General features: G+C 45.2%; 1 long non-coding RNA gene across 1 annotated transcript; it reads left to right on the top strand.

Moving 5' to 3' along the window:
- The first annotated feature begins 5152 nt into the window (after positions 1 to 5152).
- LOC109322024 lies at positions 5153 to 16658 on the top strand. Its single transcript, XR_002104282.1, has 3 exons — positions 5153 to 5756; positions 14026 to 14036; positions 16647 to 16658. It is a non-coding gene; the product is annotated as an uncharacterized LOC109322024 (long non-coding RNA).
- The last annotated feature ends 6731 nt before the right edge of the window (positions 16659 to 23389 follow it).

Here is a 23389-nt window from a genome sequence, read left to right on the forward strand (position 1 = left end):
GGACACTCCGGGGCTGGGTAGTGAGGACAAGGCGGGGCCGGGGAGGCGCCAAAAGAGCGAGCAGGAAATCCCGCTAGTCGCTAGCCGGCTGGAGCAGAGGGGACCGCCTCTGACCCCCCCGCCCCGCCCAGCTGTGAGGCTCTGCCGTGCCCGCCTTCGCGTCGCGGGGCAGAAGCGGCCCAGAGGCCTTGCCTCACAGCGGCGTCGGGGCTGCCCCCCAGGACCCCGGCTCTGCTCTCCTCCCACGGACTCAGCCCGCAGGGGCAGCCTGAGGCAAAGGGCATGGCTCCCTAAGCCACACTAGGGCATTGGCTGTCCCCAAACGGTACCAGGGAACCAGCAGCGCTCCAGCCCGGCACCTCCATCCGAGGAAACATTTTGCAAGAGTGGTACTGCTTTTTGTCACCGAGTCCTTCCAAACAGCTAAATAACCCAGCGGGGAACACGGTTTGGCCTGCACTGGCTCCTGACGCTTAGGCCCACATAAGAAAAACAAACCCGCAAGTGCTCCAGTGAGGGGAGTGCAGAAGCAAACTATTAAAACCATAAAAACTAGCACAAGGAAGTTGTTTTCACACAGCATCTCATTCAAGTGTGGGACTCGTTGCTACCAGATGGTGCAGAAGGGGACAGTTTTGCCATATTCAAAAGGGGATTAGACAAATCCTTGTAGGAAAGGGGCACAAGTAGCTATTGAGCACAGGAGTTAGGGCCTGAGCCTCTGAATCAGAACTTTTTAGGCCTTAAATGCTGGAGACTGCAAGTGAGAGGAACAGTGGGGGAAAAAAATTGGTCATACCCAGTTCTCTCTCCTTTTCAGTACCCACTCAGTGCCACTGTGTGTAGGCAAGATGGGCCACTAAATAGCCATTCTTATGTTCATAAAGTTCTCCAGCTATGAATCTTGCTAACCAAATGGAGGATGAAGAATAACACAATGCATTTAATTATACTTTTACGGTCCAATACTTAGCAATTTAACAGAAAGAAGTAGCCCTGCGACAGACTCACTGCATCTTAAAACGCTGATGCTGAGCCTGGTTCCTGTAAGCAGAGCCCTGAGAAAGAATGTCTTGTGTTCAAAAGGCCACGCAACTTTATCCCAACTACATAGTTGGTCCAGTAAAGGATACCACCCTCCTGACAACCCAAGAAATCCTTGCCTCTCGCATGCATCTTAAAATCCTGAGTTCATAACAGGTGGCTAGCCTGTGAGTTGTGCAAATGTAGTTAAAAAGCCTCCCTAAGTTCAAAGAAGCATGGGAGCTTCATTATGGCTGCACATTGGAATCTCAGCAAGGGATGCCAGAGGAACACATTTGCAGAGCACTGACTTGCAGGCAAAAAGGAGCTACGTATAGCTGCTCATCCCCTAAGCAGCCCTCTCCGGTGCTCCCTCTTGCTTGTGCTTATTCCAGCTGCACAGAGGCCAGACATCTGCACTGAAGATAAGTGCAGGCAGCTACTATGTTTCAGTGGGGGCAGAGATTTAAGGCCCACAACAGGGGGCTAAGCTCCAACCCATGGTGGCAAAAGGTTGCCAGCCCCTGCTATTGTGTCATATTGGCTACAAATAGAGGTTTTGGTGTGGCATCAGCTATGCCAGGATGTCTCCCAGCACAACTCTTCTCACTGATCAGCAGAAATATTATGTTGCTGGGACCATCATCCCCACAGGGACAAACCCCTGCCACTCCAGGGGCTTCAGGGCCTTGAACTGTGGGTCAATGGCCCCAGATGCTGCACCTTGCACCCTGATCCAGGGCACGCATCTGCAAGCAGGGTTCCCCGGGGGGGGGTTGCTTGCACATGTCTCAGGAATCCCTGTGCAGCATCAGGGTGCAGTAATGTGTAACCTGAGAACCAGGAATCTCCTGGCAAGAGATTTCAGGGACCTGTGTCTGCAAGTTGGGGAACCCACTGGCCCAGGTGCCACATCTTACTCACAATGTGTCTGCCTCAATCCAATTTGTGAAATGCCTTCAGAATCCCCTGCAGGATTCCACTACAAGTGAGGGAACTCCCATGGGTTTGGGGCATGGCAACATGAAACTGTGCCCTGGGAATTCGCAATAAGCGAACAGAAATCCTTCTCTATAAGGCATTATGAACTGAGCCTAGGTTCAATCATGCAAACATTTTTGGACAAAAGGCAGGGATGTCTGTTCATTGACAACTTGTGCTGCCATAAACATTTTTATTGTGGCACAGGGGTGACATCTGTTTACACCCACCGAGGTAAGGCTGAAACAGTGGCCTTCACTAATCAAAATCTATCTACATTAGCCTTTTTAGAATGTTCTTTCACCCGTAATGCAGCTCTTTTTACACTACTTCCTCTAGCCTCAATTATGTTAACTTGGTCTAACTTAAAACAACAGCCTATGGCCTACTAAAAACACTACATCACAAGGTAAAAAGGACTCAAAGTTAACACAAATATAGCCAGTGCAGATTGCATTTCTTCTAATATACAAAAAACGTGATGTGGTTTGTATATTACTTAAATCATTATTAGATACAAGCTTCAGCGCATTTTTTAAATTTGTAAAACAAACATAAAAAAGGGAAAAGGAGGGGAATGTAACTGGTAAGGGATATAGCAAAAGATAGCAAAGAATCCATGAGAAAGGGAAAATGTGCTGCATGTTTTGGTATATTTTACTAAGTTATAGAAAAGCAGATGGGATAGGGAAATGAGTAATAGTAGTGGGAAAAAAAATAGTCCCAGGCTATTACGAGCACAGGTCCAACTGTACTACATGTGGCCATATGCACTTCAGCAGCTCTTTTTGCAGTCAGTTTTGGGGAAGCAAATTGCAGCATAAGCCCACAAGATCTTTAGGGAAGGGTGGTATAGAGCAGGGGTAAGCAACGTTTTTTGGCCAGAATGCCAAAAAAAACACAACATCCACCTTGGAAGGTGCTGGAGTGCTGACATGCCGGAATCCGGAGCAGCTGTTTGCAGCTTCCCAGCTGCAATCAGCCCATGGAGCCCCGTCTGCTTGCAGCAGGGCTTGCAGCCCCCCAGCCGCCTGCTGGGAGCAGCCTGGACTCCCTGGCTGGCAGCAGCTGCTGAGAGCTCAGGCTGGTGGTGGTGTGCCGAGCAAAATGGCCTCACGTGTCATGCTTGGCACACATCCTGGGGGTTGCTGACCCTTGGTATAGAGTGTAGCGGAGCCTAGGGCTCCTGTTACTTTACAGGTGAAAGAGCTGCCAGAAGGGCCTCAGGAGTGGAAGGCTGCTCATTATGAGCTACTACTAGAGAATAAGTCCCAAGGGATCTACCTGCTATGAGTACCTATTGCAGCGGTAGTTAGTGGAGACAAGATACTACTGCAGCAATGACCAGCAGCAGTAAGCTGCCCTGGAGTACAACTAATAAGCTAAATCAGGAGGCACCTGTAGCCAGCCTAAGGCATCACCTGATCAGAAGAAGGCAAGGCCTGGGGGGCATATAACTGGGGTCCAGAGCCAGAGCAGGCATTATGGCCCTAGAGGCTTGAAGGGAAAGATCTTTGCTGTGAGATGGCTGTTGTAGGAGGACTGAGCACAACAAGCAAGGAGTTGGGGGCTAGTAGGGAACAAAGGTCACTTATACACATGCAGGGATCCTGACCTGATATGCTGGAAATCCAGTGTGTCGGAGCAGACTTGATTAGTTGAGTCTACGGGAGCACATAAATTGCTGTGCTTTGGCAACCTTGTGAATTATGTGCATCAGCAGCACAGCATGCTAAGATAATGGCAGTGGTGTGTTTTGAATTAAAACATACTCAGTGCACTTTAGCTCAAACTGCACCGCTGCCATTTTCTCTGTCTGGAGGAGCACGGTGCTGCTGATGCATGCGCACCAGGTGCCAACTCAGCAACACATGTAAAAATGCCCATAGATGCTAAACTAAGTGGTTTTAGTAACTAGCTAATGGGCTTAGATTTAAGTTGCAGCCAGCGTGCTTATGTTCTGTTTAGTTTTGGACTGGTGGTCTGGGTTGGAACTATTAGGGGTGAGAAGAGGTTCCAGGAATGCCTGAGGGGTGCATGTTTGTTGTGAGCTTTCCTAGGGGTTGGGGGCTTAAGGCCCAGAAGCAGCTTAGGTTAAATGGGCTGGCAGCTGAGAGCAAGGCTGAGGCCTAAACCAGGCTGAAGTTAGACAGGGTCAGTGGGCCCAGTGCAGGATGGAGAGCACCCAGAGCAGTGTGTGGCCAGGGCCCTGACCAGGATGAGAGCCTGAGCCTGCAGCCCAAGTGGGCCAGGAATAAGAACCATGGGTAAGAACTAGGGCCAGGGGCCTACAGCCTAGAAGAGTGAGAACCAGGGCCAGTGCCAGGGACCTACAGCCCAGGAAGGGTAGAAACTGGGGCCTGTATACTAATAGGAGGTCCTAGAGTGCCAGGGAAGCATATCAGGCTGGAGCTTGCCCCAGGATGGTGTGAGAGCTGAAGCATAGAAGAATATCCTCATGAACATTTGTGTGAAAAATTAGAACTATGCTCTTCATGCTTCTAGTTTTGCAAATTCAGAAACAAGTTCTTTTAGACAAAGTTTTCCAGCTATTTCATGTTCTATTGACATGGTGGCCAATCCAACAAGTTTCTTCTGCAGTATAGAAGAACAAAGGTGTGTCTTCATCAATTTTAGCTTTGAGAAGCTATGCTTCCCACTAGCAACAGAAACTGGGAGAGTCAAGAGAATATGGAGAGCAAGGAAGATGTTGGGAAAACTGTCAGTTTATGTTCAGAAATAAACTTCAGTACATCTTGAGGTGTAAAGTGCTTTGGAATTCATTGTGAAATAGCCTGTAGTTCACTGCAGAAATCTGCAGCATCAATATCTTTAGAATTTCCAGGCTGTAATGCTGACTCTAGCTTCAGGCAATGTTCCATTATCTGTTTTGATGTCTTATTTTGCAAGCTGGACATTGTAGACAGACACGACCCGAGCAGGGTGTGCGGCCCAGGACAAATCAGCCAGTGCGGGGCCCAACCCCCGGACATGAGGAAGCCAGTGGTGGAGTTGGGGTGGGAGGTACTGAGCAGCCAGGCATGCTGGATTTAGCAGTGGATTTGGAGGGGGAGGGGAAGGGTGGCAAGCAGCTGGACGTGAAGCTGGTGGCAGCATGAAGTCACTGCAGCCACTTTGCCCAGCTCTGCGGGGCCCCCCAAAGTGCAGGGCCTGGGGTAGTCACCCTGATTCGCCCCCCCCACAAAAGGGACGGACCTGATCATAGAGGAAAGCAAAGACTGAATCAAGCTGCTGTATCTGTTCAAATCACTCTTTAACTGATTGTATTGCAGTATCAAGGACTGCAAAATAGAAGTTTGAATTTTTGTTTTGAGTCCTAAACTGACTTGTCTTTTGCTTCATATGTGAACTGCTGCTTCTTTCTCCAAATATGTACTGGTTCTGGTTCAAAGTTTATTGGTAGCTCTAACTCTTCAGCAAGCTCACAAGCATCTACCAGTGTCTTTTCAAACCCTTTATCATTCCTGCATTCCTCCAGAAACCTTTTAGTTTGACATACATTCTGCTATCCTACAACTGAAACAAAGTCCTTTAGCTGAAGTTGCTTACTAGAAAGGTTGATCTCAAAAAGGATGTTATACCACAAAATGAGTGAAATCACAAATTTGAACTTGGAAAGGCTGTTTGCAAAAGTGTCAGCATCAGCACGTATCATATTGCCAGATGATCCTGTGAGGGTAGTACCATCAGAAATTTCAAATCAGTGCATCACAGATATTGCCAAGCTCATCGTGAAGAGGCTACAAGGCATCAATTTGACTCTTCCATCTCATTTCACTCAATGGTTTCATAGTTAGAGAAGGCACATGGTGACTAAGAACTTCCCAACAGCACAATGAACCCAAGAAGAAACACATAACTGCATTGCTCTAGGTCAAAGAAACTACTTGCCTCCAAACGACATCTGACAGCATCATTGACAACCAAATCCAAAGCATGTGTACTGCAAGGAACAAAAAAGGCCCAAGGATTAATTTCTACTATTCTCCTTTGTACACCATTGTCTTTACCCTTCAGATTACTCCCATTGTCATAGCCTTGGCCACATAAGTTCAACAGATAATGACATTCCTTCAAGGTCTTGTAGAATGCTTTCAGTCATAACAGCACCAGTCATCTCCTTCAGTGGTACAAGCCCCCAGAAATGTTCATGATCACTTCAGCATTATCCACATCTGCAGATTTTGCTACATCTACAAAGTGAATGACCATTGTCATCTGCTCAACATGACTCACATCTTGTGTATAGTCCAGAATTATTGAAAAGTAGTTTTCAGAATGGGCAGCTTTTAAGATTTTCTCTTTAACAGTATTTGCTAGGAGTTGAACCAGTTCATTCTGCAGCCTTTTCCCAAGGTAATGAACATGTGTTTCGTGGTCACTTATTTTATGCAGATGCTCCTTCATGACTGAATCAAACGAAGCCAGGAATTCAATACATTTTAAGAAGTTTCCATGACCAACAGTGTACAATTTTTCATTGTCCCATGGAATTCCAGGTTTTGCCCACGAAGAACCTCTCACTAAAACAATCAGTCGCTCCAATATTTGCTGCCAGTACACTTTGTAGCTTGATCCCACATAAATTTTCTTCATCAATAGTTTTCTGGTTTTTTTCCAATTGCATTTCAAGTTCTTTCTAGTTTTGGAAATTTTCCAAATGTTCAGTCATACAAGTGTTACCTTACACAACAACGATACAGGCATTATGTAACAAACTAATTAAATAATATCTCTTGAGGTTGTAAGCGACTAATTGGCACTCATTCCACATTAACACACATATTCTAAATGCCTGCATATCTCTCACATGAGCATCCAATCATAATATGTACACAAAAGCTTACCCCAGCTCGACTTTGGCCTGGGCCAGAGCCCTCACAAAAGTGCAGTGGACTCCATAGTTAGAACAGGCTTTTCAGAAGCTCAGCCATGACTTCAAAAGAAGAGGGGGAGGTGTGTAATAGGGAACCAGAGGCTCCTGTTACTAAAAAGAAGAAAACCAGATCAGACTAGCCTCCTGTGTAGGCATATGAGACAAGGGCTGCATGCAGCAAACCTAAGCTGCAATGGGGAAGAGCAAGTTCTCCATTAGACTAAAAAGGGAACTGTGTGTGCTCATGAGTCACTTGACTGCAGGGGGAAGCACCCAGGGGTAGATAAGCCAAATGCCTTGGGGGAGAAAGGAGGAGGACTGGGGATGAGAGCTGGGCTCTCCAGAGAGCATAGCGGCACACAGACCCTTTTGCAGGTGCCAAAGCACTCTCAAGGCAGCATGGTGAGAGTCCAGGAAGGCTGCTCTAGTGTTTGTTTACCTGAGTGGGAGAGGTTTTTGTTAATGCAGTAACTTGCCTTTTTCCCCCCCAGAGTATATTTGCCCAGAGCAGGGAGGTTTCTGTTAAAATGATAGCTTGCCTTTATGTTCTAGTTTATGCTGGCAGAGGCTAAAAGGGGGACCACACAGGTGATCAAGAGGCATGTGAGATCTTGAGTCCTGCTAGGGGCTGAGGCACAAAGACTGGCAGATGCCAAGAGGACAAAAAACTTGCACCAAGTCAGACAATGTAGAGGCAGTTGAAAGGGCCAGAGCCCAAAGAGAAGGGCCAATCCACAATTTTTGGGGCACCCTGCCCTGAAGAAGCTTTGCGGGGGAGGGAGGAAGGGGGTTGGCAAGCAGCTGGACATGAAGCCAGCAGTAGTAGCAGCAGGGGAGGCCCCCCACAGCTGCAAGTTTCGCAGAATAGGACAGGCCAGCCCAGCCGAGGAGGGTGACCAAAGGCAAAAGCAGGAGACAGGGGCAAGAACAGGGGACCAGAGCTTGGGCCCAGGACACTAAACCTTAGGTTAGGGGGCCCAGCTAGAGAACAGGGCCTAAAGCTAGGAAGGCCAATGCCCCAACAAAGGCTTTGAGGCCTGGGGGACCAGGCACTGCATTGAGGTGAATTGCCCCACTTAAGCAATATCTGGCAACATATGTCAGACATGGGCATGGTTGAAGGCCAAGCCCTTAAGGGACTTGGTGTCCTAAGGCATCCATAGGACCAGAAGGGCCACAACAGACTGGGCAAAAGCAGTTTGACAGTGGACTGGACTCCCGCAGAGCCTCAAGGCAGCTTCCCAACCTTCTTCCTTTTACAATATCAACACATGGCAGACAGGTAGAAGGGAAGGGTGCCCTGAGGGATGGGGAGAGTGGAGTTGTATGTCCACCAGAAAGCGCTACAGTGCCACTGAATGCAGGCCCTGTCACAGAGATGTTGGTTAATAATCTAAGTTGGCACAAACGGCATTGGATCAAACCCCATTCCACAGGTCCTTAAAGACCTCAGGGATCTGGGAAAGTTGATGAGAAAGAAGAAAATCCAAAGCTCTCAAACTCCTCTGGCCACTTGAATAAGATGCGAAGAAACCAGATATGAACAGCTGGGGAGGTAAATGGTACAGGAGAAAATGTTTGCATTTTATGGAATACTTATGCACCTACCATAAAGAGAAAGGTTGAATGGTTTTTAAGGCCTCCAACTTAGTAGTAGGTGTAGCAATCAATGGGATGACAAACTAGTAGGAGAATAGAGAGGACTTTAAACTAACCAGCAAGGGGGAGTATATGAAATGGGCAACCAAGTTACAAACAGCCAAATATATAAAGTAGTCCCAAGACATCACAATATGATAAATGCAAGTACAAAGAAGCATGAAAGAAACTCCTTTTTAGTGGGCTATTACTTGGAGGATAAATGAGAAGTGGAAAGCATTCAAGCATGAGAAGAAATATAATACAGTTTTCAAAGCAGGAACCTGGTGTCTTATGACTGCAATACTACAGAATCATGCATGATCCAGAACCACAGCACCTTAAACATGTAAAGATTAAAATTTAAGCTTCATTAAAACCTTAAATGTGGCTTGCTGCTAGGCAAATATTATGGACCCCAGGCTGAGAACAGGTTAAACAGATCCTAGACCATCTGTCCATGGGGGGGGAAGGTGTGATCATGACTTCATTCTGACTTGGTAACAAAACTTTGTTAAATTTTCTGAAATAATCAATTATACTTTCTTAATATAAAAAATGCTGCTCCCAACATCAGGAAATGATACCAAACCTCAGTGTGATGGGCAGAGAAAAAATTAATAATTGAGCTAAAATTTGTCAGCTGGCTAGGTACCAGTAATTGATCTGGTACATTTATTTAGTGTAAACAAAAATGGAACTAAGCAGTAAAATATGTGTCACAGTTGCTGCATTGATATCACCTGTGACCACTTTCGTGTCTAGCATTTAGCTGCCTCCTTTTCATATCAGAAACCTGCCATTCTCTTTGCTGACGAGACATTAGGCTGTATTGTCCTGAAATATGCTGCAGTCCCTCATTGTGTCCAGCTTCAGTTCAGCTCCTGGAATAGTCTCAGTGGCAATAACAGGGTTTTCCAATGACAAAGCAGCTTTCTTAATCAAAAATATTCATTCAGAAAAAAGGCATTTGGGAAAGAAGGCATTTTTTGAACAGTTAACATCTTATAAGCATGCCTAATTTACCTCATGATAATTCCTCTTCCAGTTGGAGACTGAAATATCATGGGTACTTCAGCGCCCTTTATGCCCATTTCTATTCATCACAATATTATGCTTGTCAGGTTCAGACTTCCACAATATTTTCATAAACATTTCCCACTAAAAATTGTTTAAGGATAATCTACTGGATGCCCTCCCCTAAAATAATTCAATAAACAGAACTATAGTTAGACTGGGGAAAATGCATCCTGATTAAAAGCAGGTGTGGAGGTGACAATGAAACATTAAAAAAAAAAAAAATCAGTATCTAATTAATAGAATGATGGGGGATATAGAAAGGAACACAAGTCACCAACTAAAAATACAGATGATGGATAAGAAAAGCTAAAGGAACTGACAAAACATAAGTGGTCTATCAGATGAAACATAATAAGAAAACTATTTTATGAACAAGTTTGAAATCAAAACAATATTGTAAGCCATATATACGGGCACTGCTGGATGAAGATAATAAAATTATAATTAATGAGTCAGAAAAGGCAGAAACATGCCAAGAATGAAGCAGATGATCTGTCCCTCCTATAACATGCTGTGGATGGAGAAGCAAGCTTACCATTTTTAACAAGGGAGGATGCAGGAGACCCACTTCTGCGATTAAACCTTTTCTGATCAACAAGCCTGGATATTTTACACCTTAGTATTTCAGGGAGAAAACATGTCACCTGATGTCTCTTGTGCTGCCATAAAAATGATGGCAGCCCACATTGGAGCAAATAAACATCACAACCCTTTGTCAAAACACAAAGGAAAAAATCAGTGGGGAGACAAAAGACAGTAATAGATTCTGCTGCTTTATTGCAGCAGGCATCTGGCAGCTCTGTTGGGAGGGTTGGTGGTGTCATGCTGCTGTCCGATTGCAGTGCAAGGGACTGGAATGGAGGGGTTAGAAGGGCCAGTTAGCTCTCTATGGGACGCTTAACGCGAGTCCAGCTCACGTTGCCCAAAGAGACTGGAGGTGAGGCGATAGTCATGGAGGTGGAGAGTACTTGAAGGTAGAAGTTTATTTACTCACAGTGAGTGTTGAGGAGAGAAACAATGCAGAGAGGTAGACTGCTAATCATGTCGGGGCTGGCAATGAAGCGGCATTCAGCGGTTGCTAATCGCGAATGGGAGGTGGAAGCTAGGTGATCAGGCTAGCATCCCTTGTGATAATCGAAGTGGGTGATGAATGACCTTGCTTGGGTGTGGCTGTGTGCTCCCTTATATCACTCCGGTGACACGCTCAACGGTGAGCTGGCTGTTTTCACCTATCACCTCTCAGGGTTCTGTATCCCGGCCTTATTTGGCGTTGCAGACTAGCTGACCTCACCTACGTTGGTGACGCTCTGATAATGAAAGTACTGGTATGGCACTGTTTGTTGTACCCTTCTGTGATGGTTGCAGGGAAGAAGGGCAGGGCTTCCCATCTTGCTGCCTCACACATGGATGCCACCATTATGGTGTGCATGTGACAGGTGGGAGGTGGGGAATATGGGCAGCCTGAGCTGCTTGCACTCTTTAGGTAGGTGGTCTGGGGGCCTGAGGCTGACTCAAGCCCCATGGACACTTTCCTGGCTTTCCCCTTTATGGACAGGCACCCCAAGGAATCTCAGGGAGCCTCTCCATAAGTGCAGAAGTCAGGGTTTCCCACTGAGCCAGATCTGTCCTCCACAATCACCGGAGAAAGTCTGGCTGAGTAGGGAAAGCCCCACACTATCAAGGGATACAATGCAGCACAACTGATCCACTTCATCTGGCAATATCCACATCTAGCCGCTGGGAATGAATACACAGATAAGTTACTGCAAGTAAAAGGGGCCAGAAATTTACATAGAGCAACATGAATAAAAATCTCAGAGATGATGAAAGGTGCCAAAATAATGGGTGGTAAGTGTAGGAATTAACAGCCAGTAAAATAATTAGAATAATGTATTTACATAGCACAATTAAAGACTAGTTAGTGTACATTGTGGGGCTTTTGTATATAGAAGAAGTGCAATGTGATTTGAATATTGCCTGACTTCAGGCTAACTACCTTCAGGCTAAATAATTATGTATTTTAAGTACAAGCTTCAACTAACTTCAAAGTTATGAGAAAAATGTAAAAAGAAAATAGGATTTTGTAAACCTTATTGAGGCATAACCAAAAGATAGGAAAGAACTTAAAAAGAAGACAAGATGTGTGGCATGCTTTGGTATATTTTTATGAGCTAAAGGTATGCAGAAAAAGGTGCAGGTGTAAGGCACCCAAGTTCTCTGGATAAAATTAAGAGCATAGATTTGTATGTTGTTTCAAATGCTGCCTTCGTGCAGACACCTAGCTACATAGGCATTTGCAGGGGGACAATATATAAAAGAGTATAATTAGAGGCCCACATGGCTTCCTTTGCCCTGGGGAAGAAAAGCAAGATCTTACAAGAGATAGAGTAATTAAGGTTGAGAGTAACCAATGGCAGCTGTATCTTGGATACATAACCCCAGAGCTCCTGGATAAAGAATAATCAGTACCAGCTTGTCAGTCACCAGTGTCTGGAATGCAGACATCCTAGAACATGATGTATTTGTAATTCTAAAGAGATAAAAGAAACTAAGAAAAAATATTTATATCAACAAATCAGGTGGAAGCAAGATCACGGCTAAGCTGCCCAGGAGTTTGCAAGCTCATGGTTGTAAGTATATAATAAACACTCTGCTAATATTTCTGTTAGTGCAGCTATACGGTAAAATATTGTAGCACTGCTGTATAATATTGCTTGTTGTAAAGCCCACTTAAAATGGTCATGTAATTTGTCTTAAAATTAATAAATGACATGGCATCAAAATTACACATTAGATACAACAAATATAAACAGTAGGGCTATAAGATGTTCGTGTTTTACAGAATGTCTCAGCATCTGAATGTGGAGACAATGGATCATGTTATTGCAGAAGGAAAGAACTAAAGATTTTTAAATTCTTCCCATATTCATAATTCTACACAAGTTGCTTGGTTTTTTTGCACGTGCATGTAAGCTCTAAGAAAAACAGGAAAAAAGAATGCTGTAAGCATATTTTGCGCCTAAAATCCTGATTTTTTTCCCCCCCCCCCCTCATGGCAAGTGAGCTGTTCTTGTCTTCAGCTGAATCCAGATGCCATTATTTGGGCGAAGAACCAGTTCTCCTACCAAGCCAAGTTCTTCTCGTTTTTGACTTGTTTCCACCCAAAAGCGGCGCAGGAGGGTGGCTAAAACAGTTTTCTCTTCCATCTGTGCAAAGCGCTGGCCTACAGGGTAAATAGAAACAAAAAAAGCTGGAATTCAGTAACAATAGCCCCACAACTGCTCCAGGCTCTCTCAACAAATACAGTACAGGGAATCCAAGTAGAAACTAGTGTGGACCTAAATCAGGGCTGTAATGAGAGTGGAATTTGCCTCTACCCAAGGTAACTTTCCTTCTAGGGTTAACCTTACAATGTGCAGGCTCCCCCAGCAAGATGAATTTAACACTGAATTGGAGGGAAACACACTACAAAAATGTGACATTGTTGTGTTTCTCATAAGCTTGAACAGGGAGAAGACCAAGGCAGTAGGATGGAAGATGAGCTCACCTGCAGGTGTCCCACCACACAAACATCTACAGGATGAAGGAGGGCTACACACACACACACACACACACACACGGAGATATAGATATGCACACATAGCAGAAGAACAGAGAGGATTCTGTTTTGGACCTTTAATGCTAAACAGAAAGATTGCTGGGGCATATAGTAAAATATTTCAAAAGAAAATGGGGAAAGGGAAGAAGCGAAACAGGCAGAATTAAAGATGGAATTCAGCAAACAGTAACAGACCCCATACAATTGGCCAAAGATTTAGCCCTAAGGAAGAGAGAACAGAAGTAGTAGTGCTGTATTTCTACCCATTTTGTTGAACCCTTTCACTGTACATTGTTTATACAGACACGATCTAGAAAGGGATCCTTGGAGTCTGTAAAGCACCCAGGCTACCCTGGAAGCTTTATAAACTTTTATAGCTAACTACCCTCTCTGTAAGAAATCAGATCCCTCCTGCAACACATGAAAATAGAGTAAAAATAATTCACTAATTTCTGAGGGTGTTTTCCATTTCATCTGCACTTAATAGATGGACTCCTAAGATCTTCTATTCTAACTTCACTCCTCAGCCAGCCAGATCTCAACAGATGCTGCTGAGAGCCCTTTGTCATTGGGACACAGCCCTGTTCAGAATGGAACAAAAACCTGGAAGTGAAATGAAATCAAAGTAACATACATTCACCTTCCCCCAAATTCCTCATGCTATTCAGAGCTATTAATATAACAGATGTGACACACAGTACGTAACCCACATATTTGTTATGCCTTTCTGAGCATCCAATAGGCATAACCTGCAGCACAAGTGGCATGGGCAGCCTCTGTACATGGCATGCAGTAGACTGGGGAGAAGGCACAATGGTAGTTAGGGCAGGGAATAGAAAACAGACCAGCAGATTGAATAGGGAATACAGGGCAGGAAGCAGAAAGCACACCAGCACATCAAGGAGGCAACACAGAACAGGGAACAGAAAGCAGAGCAGCAGATTAGGTAGGGGAAAGGGATTAATCAAGTGACACTCTTGGGGAAAGTGTGGGTTTGGCATGCCTGCCAGAAAGTTTGGCCCCCACTGCTTTAGGGTGTTGGGTGCTTCTAAGAAATATATCAGGAGGGAGGGTCAGATCTTAATCCACTTTTCAGACTTCTAAGACTACCATAGCTAGACCCAAAGGATGGATTGTGCCTTAGGAATGCAATCCTAATCAGTCATGCAAAACAGAAAGCTCTGTTCTCTCAGTGCATAAACTACTGTACACCCTGACCCTAACCTAAGGATGTGGCAGAAGGCCACTTCTATTTCTCCCCAAAAACTCTGCTCTGTTACAATGTGGTTAAGATGGGCCCTGCAGAGGGTATACATCTTACCCTATCTCTTTAGGTAACCTGAGCTGGATACATTCCTGAGGGAACAGGGAAACCTGCTTCCTCTGCCTACATGACTGGCATCACATACCTGGATGAGGGGCCTGGACTCCCTGGGGAGGTAGGAACTGCCAGTCTGCCCAGCAGCTAGTGATGCATTTCAAATTGGTTGGCTGACAGCCAACAGGTGCTGGCCTCCATTGGACCAGGTAAATGAGGTCATAAGGGCTATATAAGTTAAGGACTGCCTAGGAGGAGGAGGTAGCAGCCGTGAGGAAGACTCGGAGAGAGAGAGAGAAGAGCTGAGCCGTTTGAAAATTGCGCACGCTCTCTCTCAAAACTCATGATCAGGAAACTGCTTGCCTCTGGATGATAGTTGTGAGTAAGCTACCTGAGACCTAACCAGATGTATAGTTTGCAGTAAGTCACATGCATGATCAAAGGCTACCTAGCCATGCCAGTTTGCTCTATGGGATTTCTCTGATATTGCTCTACCCTATACCCTATTGCAACCCTACCCCTTGTAACCAATAAAGTTCTCCTTTGTACTTAGCATGAGAGACTTATTGGGTGTGGGTCTAGATTATGCCTTGGGAACCCCTCGGTTCAGCTGATTAAGGGAGACCACTACTTGTGCTTCCGATTGAGAGAAGCACCCCCAGTGCTTGAAGCGAGTCAAGTACCCTGGAGGGCTACTAGGTCTGTGTTTCCCAGGGTGCACAGAGCCAGAATAAAGCCCAGCTCTGGGTGGTGGCAGTTTTTACCCCAGGCTAGCAGGTGTGCTCCAGGAAGGAGGTCAGCCTGACGTGAGGCCCTCCCCCAGGGAGGCACTCGGAGCCTGGAAGGTGGTTGGGCGCAGTGAGGTGGGTGGCTCAACAAAGGAGCACCCCTTACTGGCCTGCCACAAAGGTAGTTTGCAGATTTTCTCTCCCTTTTTCCCAGGATGGGCAGGCTTTTCTGATCTTAACCCATGAGAAAGCATATATAGATCTCTTCTATTCTTTTGGATCCTGGACTAAGCTGAATGCACCCTCTAACCTTCCCATTTTACCTGGGCTGCTGGACAGCCAGGAGCAGAACAATCAGGGAACCAAAAGAAGAACCAAGAGAATGTGACTGCAGAGCCTAGTGAGATTGGTACTGCCCCGGGTTAAGTGAAAATGGTTCCCTAGGTTCTGGCCCCTGCTCCCAATGCTGCCTGTGAATTTTCCACTGAGTAAAATGCAAAGTAAGCTTTAGAAGCAGGATCTCCTCCCTCCCAGGGTAATGTTCTCCTCACTGAGCCAGAGTCACATTCCCTTCCTTCTTGCTTGTTTCCTAAATTAATGATGTGCTTTACATAGACAGTCACTGCTTAAAAATACAAGTAACCCAGTCAGCAGGGAGCAGAACCCAAGACACACTCCCTTTTGTTTGTTTTCTGGCCAGTCCCAGGACTCATGATGACTCATTCACCCTTGAATGCCTAGAGGCCCAACTATAGAGAGTGCTCTTGGTCCTTGCCTGTTGTTACGGCACTTTGTTGGGATTGTCTGGCAGAGCAGAGGGGGTAAGTATGAAAAGTAGCATCAATGCTGACACAGCTTCCAGATGCCCATTCCTGGTTCAGCTCCCCATCAGCTGGGAGCTGTGTTCACGTCCCAGCCAGGGAGCAAGGGGCTGGGAAAAGTGCCAATGGAGTCAGCACAGCTCCCAGATCTCTAGCCCTGGCATGGACACAGAAACCACACCCTGCTGCTGAGCCACCAAAGCCAGCCAGCCCACGCTGGACTGGAGCTGGGTTGTGTCAGCTCATGTCTTATACAGATTACCAGCCCTTGCCCTAAAGAGCCAGTGAGTTTTACGCATTCAGTGAAGGAAAGCAGAGTCACTGAAATATTACCATCCACTTGAGGGCCATCAGCAATCTAAATCACTGCACAAACAGATACATTTTGAGGGAGCAGAATGACAGTCCTGCATGATGTGCCATAACGATTTGACTTTGGCTTGTTTAGGGCCTGGAGGGGATGCTCTTCCCTCTAGCCCACAAAGTTCACGTGGCACAGAATTACAAATAAAGCAAGTCCCAAGAAGAAATAACAATAGTAGAAAGGGGGGAAGGAAGGAAGCAATTGAACTCTGAGTGTATAGACCTGTTCCAACTTTAAATCTGCTAGATGGAGTGTTAAAGTTGGAACAGGGTTTGCTGCATTTGAATGTCAGTTGTTCTCAGCTCACACACGACAATTAAAACATCCACCTGCTGCCCTTTTCAAAGCCTTAGTGTGTACACATCCCCAGGAACACCATGAGAAAGAAAACATTGCAAATACTAGTAATCTGATTTCTGAGATACCAGTGAGGCTCTGCTGCATTTAGGAAGTGCCCAAAAACTGAAATCTCCATTACAATGCTATGAGTATTTCAGCAAAGAAAGCTCCACCTGTTCCACCCTAATGATAAAGCAATAGCCTTATTACACTGTTAAATGACTACACTAGTGTTACCATTAATTCCATACCAATGCAATTTCTGGGGCCAGCAGAGAAGGGCACGTATGCATAGGGATGTCTTCCACTAGAATTCTCAGGGAAGAATCGCTCGGGTCTGAATTTTTCAGGCTCCGGGAAAATATCTGGTTCTCTATACAGTGCATAAGGAACAATAATGACATCTATTCCTTTTGGTATCTTAAATTTTCCTGGGAAACAAAAAGAATCAACATGATAGCAAAGCATCTTGATAGCAAAGTAACATGATAGCATGATGATCTGGTAGCAAAGTAAAGGTCCCTCTACGCATGCAGGTAAAGGCACAATGGGAGCTAATGTGTGATCTACACAATTGCACCTCCTGCCAGGCCACACAGGCATGACAGGAAGCGTGACTGTGGGACCATATACTAGATCCCATCACACCTTATCACTGGTGCAGGCGGGAGCCTGGAATCATGATCAAAGTATCATAAAATCATACCAAATTAGGGTAGGAAGGGACCTCAGGAAGTTATCTAGTCCAATCCCCTGTTCAAAGCAGAAGCATTCCCAACTATCTCATCCCAGCCAAGGCTTTGTCTACCTGGGTCTTAAAAACCTCCAAGGATGGAGATTCCATAACCCGTCTGGATAGCTTGTTCCAGTGCTTTACTACTCTCTCCAAACTGAATGGTCCCAATCTCTATTTCCACTGAGAAATTTCTCCAAGCCTTCTATTACTATTATGCCTTTTGTGAGACAGGGGGATCAGAAATGATCACAGTGGACCTCAACCAGAACTCGTATTACTTCAGTTTTCGAGTGACATAACTATCCTCTCTGAAGCTGTACCATGGTCATTGCTACTCAATGACTTGATTAGGACACACTGTTACATTTATTAATTTTATTTAAAAACAAACAAAAAAAACCAACACTCATTTACCTCAGATTCATGATCTCGGGCTCCCCCTGCACTGGCTCCCACAGCTGTGAGCCCTGCAACTGATGGAGCTGTATGAGACTTGCAGCTGGGGAAGTGTTCCCTATGCTGCCCCCGTTGCAAGCCCTACATCTGATGTGGGCTGTGGGGCTCACAGCTGGGGCTGTGCAGAGAACACAGTACTTGCTGCAAGCCTTGTGAAGTGCAGGGCTGGCAGCAGGGGCAGTGTTCTTTCCACTGCCCTGGCTGCAAGCCCTGCAGCCCTCAGTTGTTGGTGCTCCCAGCCACAGGGGAGGACTTGGCCACATGTTCAATTAATGATGCAATTATAACAAACTACAAAGATATTACACATTTTTTTGTGAAATAACTTAATAGCATGACAAAACAAGCTCTAAACCACTAATGGATTGAATGTGCAGCTGGGTCACACCTTAAGGCATGACTACCTAGTTAATCATGCCTTAAGTGTAATGTGTAGAGAGGGCCAAAGAGACATTCAACAGATGCAGGGCACAAAAACCACTGATTACCTGTGAAACACTTTCATAAATAAATATGTATAGTATCTAAAAAAGGTGTCAAAGATATAATCCACAGGCTGGATCCGACCCATAGAGACATAATCCAGGCTGTGGGTTTCAGATTGACCCCACACACTGTATATGGTAGGCAGAGCCACTCTGGCATGTGGGCTGGACCAGATTTGGCCACGTTGGTGCCAGCATGCACAGCCAGTCTAGCAGGACACCACATGCAGAACATGCCTCATGATGACCCCCTAGGCTGTCTGCAGCACCCACAGCACCAGATCCAGCCTGCACACTGCCTGCAGATGCACCAGGCCCAATCCAGGACTAGCATGGTGTGGTGTGTGGGCTGGACCCACAGTCTGAAGGGGGGGGTTGGGGGGAGGCTAGCCTGATACTGCAGGTGTTGCAGCGGGACCTTACTGCATGGGACCAGCACAAGACATGTGCTGAATGCTGTGCCCCACCAGACTCCCTCTGCATACTGGCTCTAATGTGCATGGACAGCCTGGACTGGACCAGGAGCCAGTGCACAAGACAGTCTGTACTTCATGCTACCCCCTGGGCCACATGAAGTGCCCACAGCATTGGTCTAACCTGCATGCCACCTGCAGCACAAGCTCTGGAGCAAGGCCAGCGCATGCTGCACAGGACACAGGGAGCCAGCAAGGGACAAGTGCTGCACACAGTGTCCTGCAAAACCAGCCCTCTGCAGACCAGCTCTGTGACCCTCATCCAGTCTACACGCCTGGATGAGTTGTACCCCCAGTATAAAGCAAGGAACATATGCATATGGCTTACAACTTTGTACTAATATAGCAATCTTGACTCAAGGTCCGGGCAAAGAAAGGCACTGAAGGGAAGAGACGAAGTCAGGCAATATTCAAATCACATTGCACTTCTTCTATATACAACACACTCAAGATACCGTAGGTTCTTCAAATCCTCCATTGTGACAGGACGGTCAGAGTCACCTATCAATAAATAAATAAAATCACAACGCGGTGTAAAAATCCAACTGTCCTAATTAAACAAATAATAGGATAAGAGTGTTGATAGTCTAATAAGTATGCAAGTAGCAAGCCAAATAAATAGTTGGGAGTGACATCAGACAAGCTTTAGGATGCAAAGTGCCCTTCCCCAGGCCTGGGAAAGAAGCAGAAATAGCCTAAGCTAAATACCACAGAAAACAATGAGGTGTGTTTATCTCCATCACCTAAATGAAAACAGCCACTTGCAGAACTAGAAAAAAGGCTGTAAAATGTGGACCAAATATAAGTTTTCAGAGGTATCTGAAAAACAAGTAAAGAGCAGCTGAAATAGATAACCTAATTATACAAAATAAGACCATTCAAAAGGGAAGAGGGTCCTTATTACCTGTGGTATACAGAGGTTACATGTTCATTTGATCTCTGCTAATGAGCCATAAAACCACTGTCTGTGTTTGGTCCATAGTTTTCAGTATCCAGTACATTTAGGAATTTTTGTTTCCAGGCCCCCCTTTAAAGGTGTTTTGAAGATTTCTCTCTAGTACAGGAAGAATGAGATCAGAAATGGAGTATCTCTTCTGTAATAAGTGTTCTCCCACTGGTGACTGGATGTTTTGGTCCTTTATTACAGAAAGATGATAACAAACTCTCTAAAAAATGTGGACATTTACCAAACACGTCATCCAATTCTCTGTGCACTTTCTTCTGGACTTCAGGATGGCATCCAAGTAAGTGCAATGCCCAACTCATGCCAGCAGCTGTTGTATCATGCCCCTAAAGGTACAGATTTAAACAGATGCTCAGATCTGCATTGCCATTATGAATACATACATACAGAAATATTTAATACAACTCTAAAAGAAAGTTATATAGTTATGTAATAATATAGCAGCAAAATTTGGGGGGAAAAGTTAAGAATGTATGAATCCATTACACATTTCAAATATTTAAGTTACAAAAAAAAAACTAGTTATTTTTGTAATTGATTGTTATTGATATAATGTGTGAAGAGTAGGAGGAAAAATCATCTTCAAATAGTCTTCAATTAAAAAAAAACCCAGACAAACAAAAATACCAAATGAGTCCCTTTCCCAACCATGCTACTACACCATTCTATTTGAGTGGAATCAGAAGCCTGGCTTCTCCATTGTGTCCATAGTACATTTCAGTCAAAAAGCCTCTAGAAGGACAGAGTTACATAAGCATAATGCTCATATTAGTGAGTCTGGCTAATGGGTATAATGCAATGTGCAACCAAAAATTCAGAGGTGAAACAGCATAGTTCCATGCCCTGGGCAGCAGTGACACACCGGGCAGTGCTGGTTGTGGTTCTGCTAGTGGTAGCCACGTGGCCAGCCACCACTTGCAGCAGCAGCCATTTTTGTGCCCCACCCAAAGACAGCATTTTTGGTCCAGGTGTCTCAGCCACCCCCTTCAGTTATGCTACTGCACAACTGAGAGTATAAATAAGGTAAATGAATGTTTTTAATAAAATTAATAAAATGTAATAATGTGTCCTAATCAATAGGGTTGTGCAAAGCTTCAGTCCCCGATTCGATTTGGTGGAGATTCAGCTTGATTCGGTGGCCGAATCCGAATCGAATCAGAGGACCCTTTAATCTCTCCAAATCGAATCAGAACCCTCCAAATTGATTCGGAGAGATTCGGCAATTCAGACATAGACACACTTTTAAATGTTTTTTCTACATACCTCTGGGTAGCAGGGGCTCATGAATGCTGCGATGCTGGGGCACATGGAGTGTCCCACAGAAGCACAGGGGGGAGGGGGCCTCTCCAGTGTGCTCAGCAGCAGACCCAGAAGTGGACCAAGAAGCACTTCCAATCCACTTGTGGGTCCGCTGGGGAATGCGTTGGGCCCCCCTCCCCCCTTGACTCGGCAACTGGTGCCTCCTTGGTCTGGTGGGGCACCCAGGGTACCCCCAGGGCTGATCACCGAGCTGGAGATGTGTGGGAGGAGCCCCCTTGCGAGCTCCCTGGCAGACCCGGGAGTGGACCAGAAGTAGTTCTGGTCCACTTCCAAGTTCACCACCAAGCACACAGAGGACTTCTCCCCTCTCCGCCCCGCCCTCCTGTGGGACGCTCCATGCACCCCAGCTTCACAGCATTCACAAGCCATGCTGGTACCTCGAGGTTTGCAGAAAAACATTTAAAGCTGTGTCTATGTCCAAATAGCTGATTCTCCAAGTCGGCACTGAATCTTCAGATTCAGACTTGGCCCAATTGAATCAGGGACAGTGATCTGAATCAATTAATTGAATCACTGTCCCCGATTCAGGCTGAATTCAAATCTGTATCAAACAGGGCCCACTTCACACACCCTTACTAATCAAGTCATAATAATGACCATGGTACAGCTTCAAAGAGGACAGTTAGGAGAACTGAAAACTGAAGTAACATAGGTTGTGGTTCAAGTCCACCGTAATCATTTCTGGTCCTCCTGTCTCAGAAAAGGCATGACAGTAATGGAAGGCTTGGAGAGATTTCTCAATGGGAAAAGAGATTGGGACCATTGAGTTTAGAGAGGGTAGTAAAGCACTGGAACAAGCTGCCCAGAGAGGTTGTGTAATATCCATCCTTGGAGGTTTTTAGGACACAGGTAGACAAAGCCTTTGTCTTGAGATAGTTGGGAATGCTCCTGCTTTGAGCAGGGAGTTGAACTAGATGACCTCCTGCATCCCTTCCAACCCTAATTTTCTATGATTCTATGATAATTAAGATGAGCCAATGGAGTTTACTACTCAGAGTATTAGGACGTATAAGGCTATCAATATTTGAAAAGTTTAAAAGAATGTTGTCCTTCTAAAAATCAGATTATAATTTCATATATCCTCTAGTCTTGCACAGTACACTGAATTAGCTGGTACTCAGTATGACTAGAGCAGATGAATAACTGGTCTGATATGGTACAGCAAGTGCTGCCCTTCTTAGTATATATAATGTTCCTCCTCTGTTTTATGAAAGCAAAGGATGTAAATGATTTGAAAACAGTTTGCCTAAATAGTCTGCCTGTTGTCTTTGGACTTCTCAGTAGCATAAGTGAAGGGGGTAACCAGGACAACAGCCCCAGGCACCACCTTTTTGCTACTTGGGCAGCGGAAGGGGTTTGAAAAGTGGCCCCACCATACTGACAGCTAATCATTGTGCCATGGTATCTGGCACTGCCAGGTGCATCATGGCTGCCCCAAGAGCAAAGGACACTGTTATGCTTCTGGGACTTCATGTGGGAGTAGGGATTTCTCAGAGGTATCATGCACCCAGGATTGAGCACACAGTTCTGTCAAATAACTACATTTCTGCTTGACATTTTCCATCTCCTACAGCCCTCTAATTTATAATATGGATGATTTTTTCACTCTCAGAGCAAAGAAATGTACTGGAGAATAGCATTTTGCATAGTAATATTGCATCAAGGTCCTCTATTTCCTTCTATTCATTTATTGCTATATACATTTAATAAAATCAAAGCTTGTCTCATACCAGGAAAGGCTAAATTTTGTAAAAAAGAGCTTCCATGAGGGTACCTCAAACATGAAAGTGTCCACTTCCTCTCGAATATCTAGGTAGCTCAGTTTGTTCCCTTCATCATCAGTTGCATTCAGAAGCATGTCAAGGAAAGCTCTTCTCTTTTTCAACCCTCTTAGTTTGCAGCTGTCATTAAAGTTGTCTGTACTTCCTCCACGGTTCTTGGTCTCTCTGGCTTTTTCTGTAATAACCTCGAAAAATAAAAGAAGAAAGTTCCTTGAATTCAAAACTTTGACTTGGTCTATCCCAAACATGCTGCTCATCCAATAAAAGGTATTGCCCACAACAATCCTGGCCTCTTGGATAATAAATATTCAGTATTTAGAATTCACAGTCTACCAATTTATAACAAGTGGGAGTCCCAGTGCCGGTCAAGTTGTTGGCCTGTCCGCT

This window comes from Crocodylus porosus, unplaced genomic scaffold (assembly GCF_001723895.1).
Source record: "Crocodylus porosus isolate Cpor-Errol unplaced genomic scaffold, CroPor_comp1, whole genome shotgun sequence".
Lineage (NCBI taxonomy): Eukaryota > Metazoa > Chordata > Crocodylia > Crocodylidae > Crocodylus > Crocodylus porosus.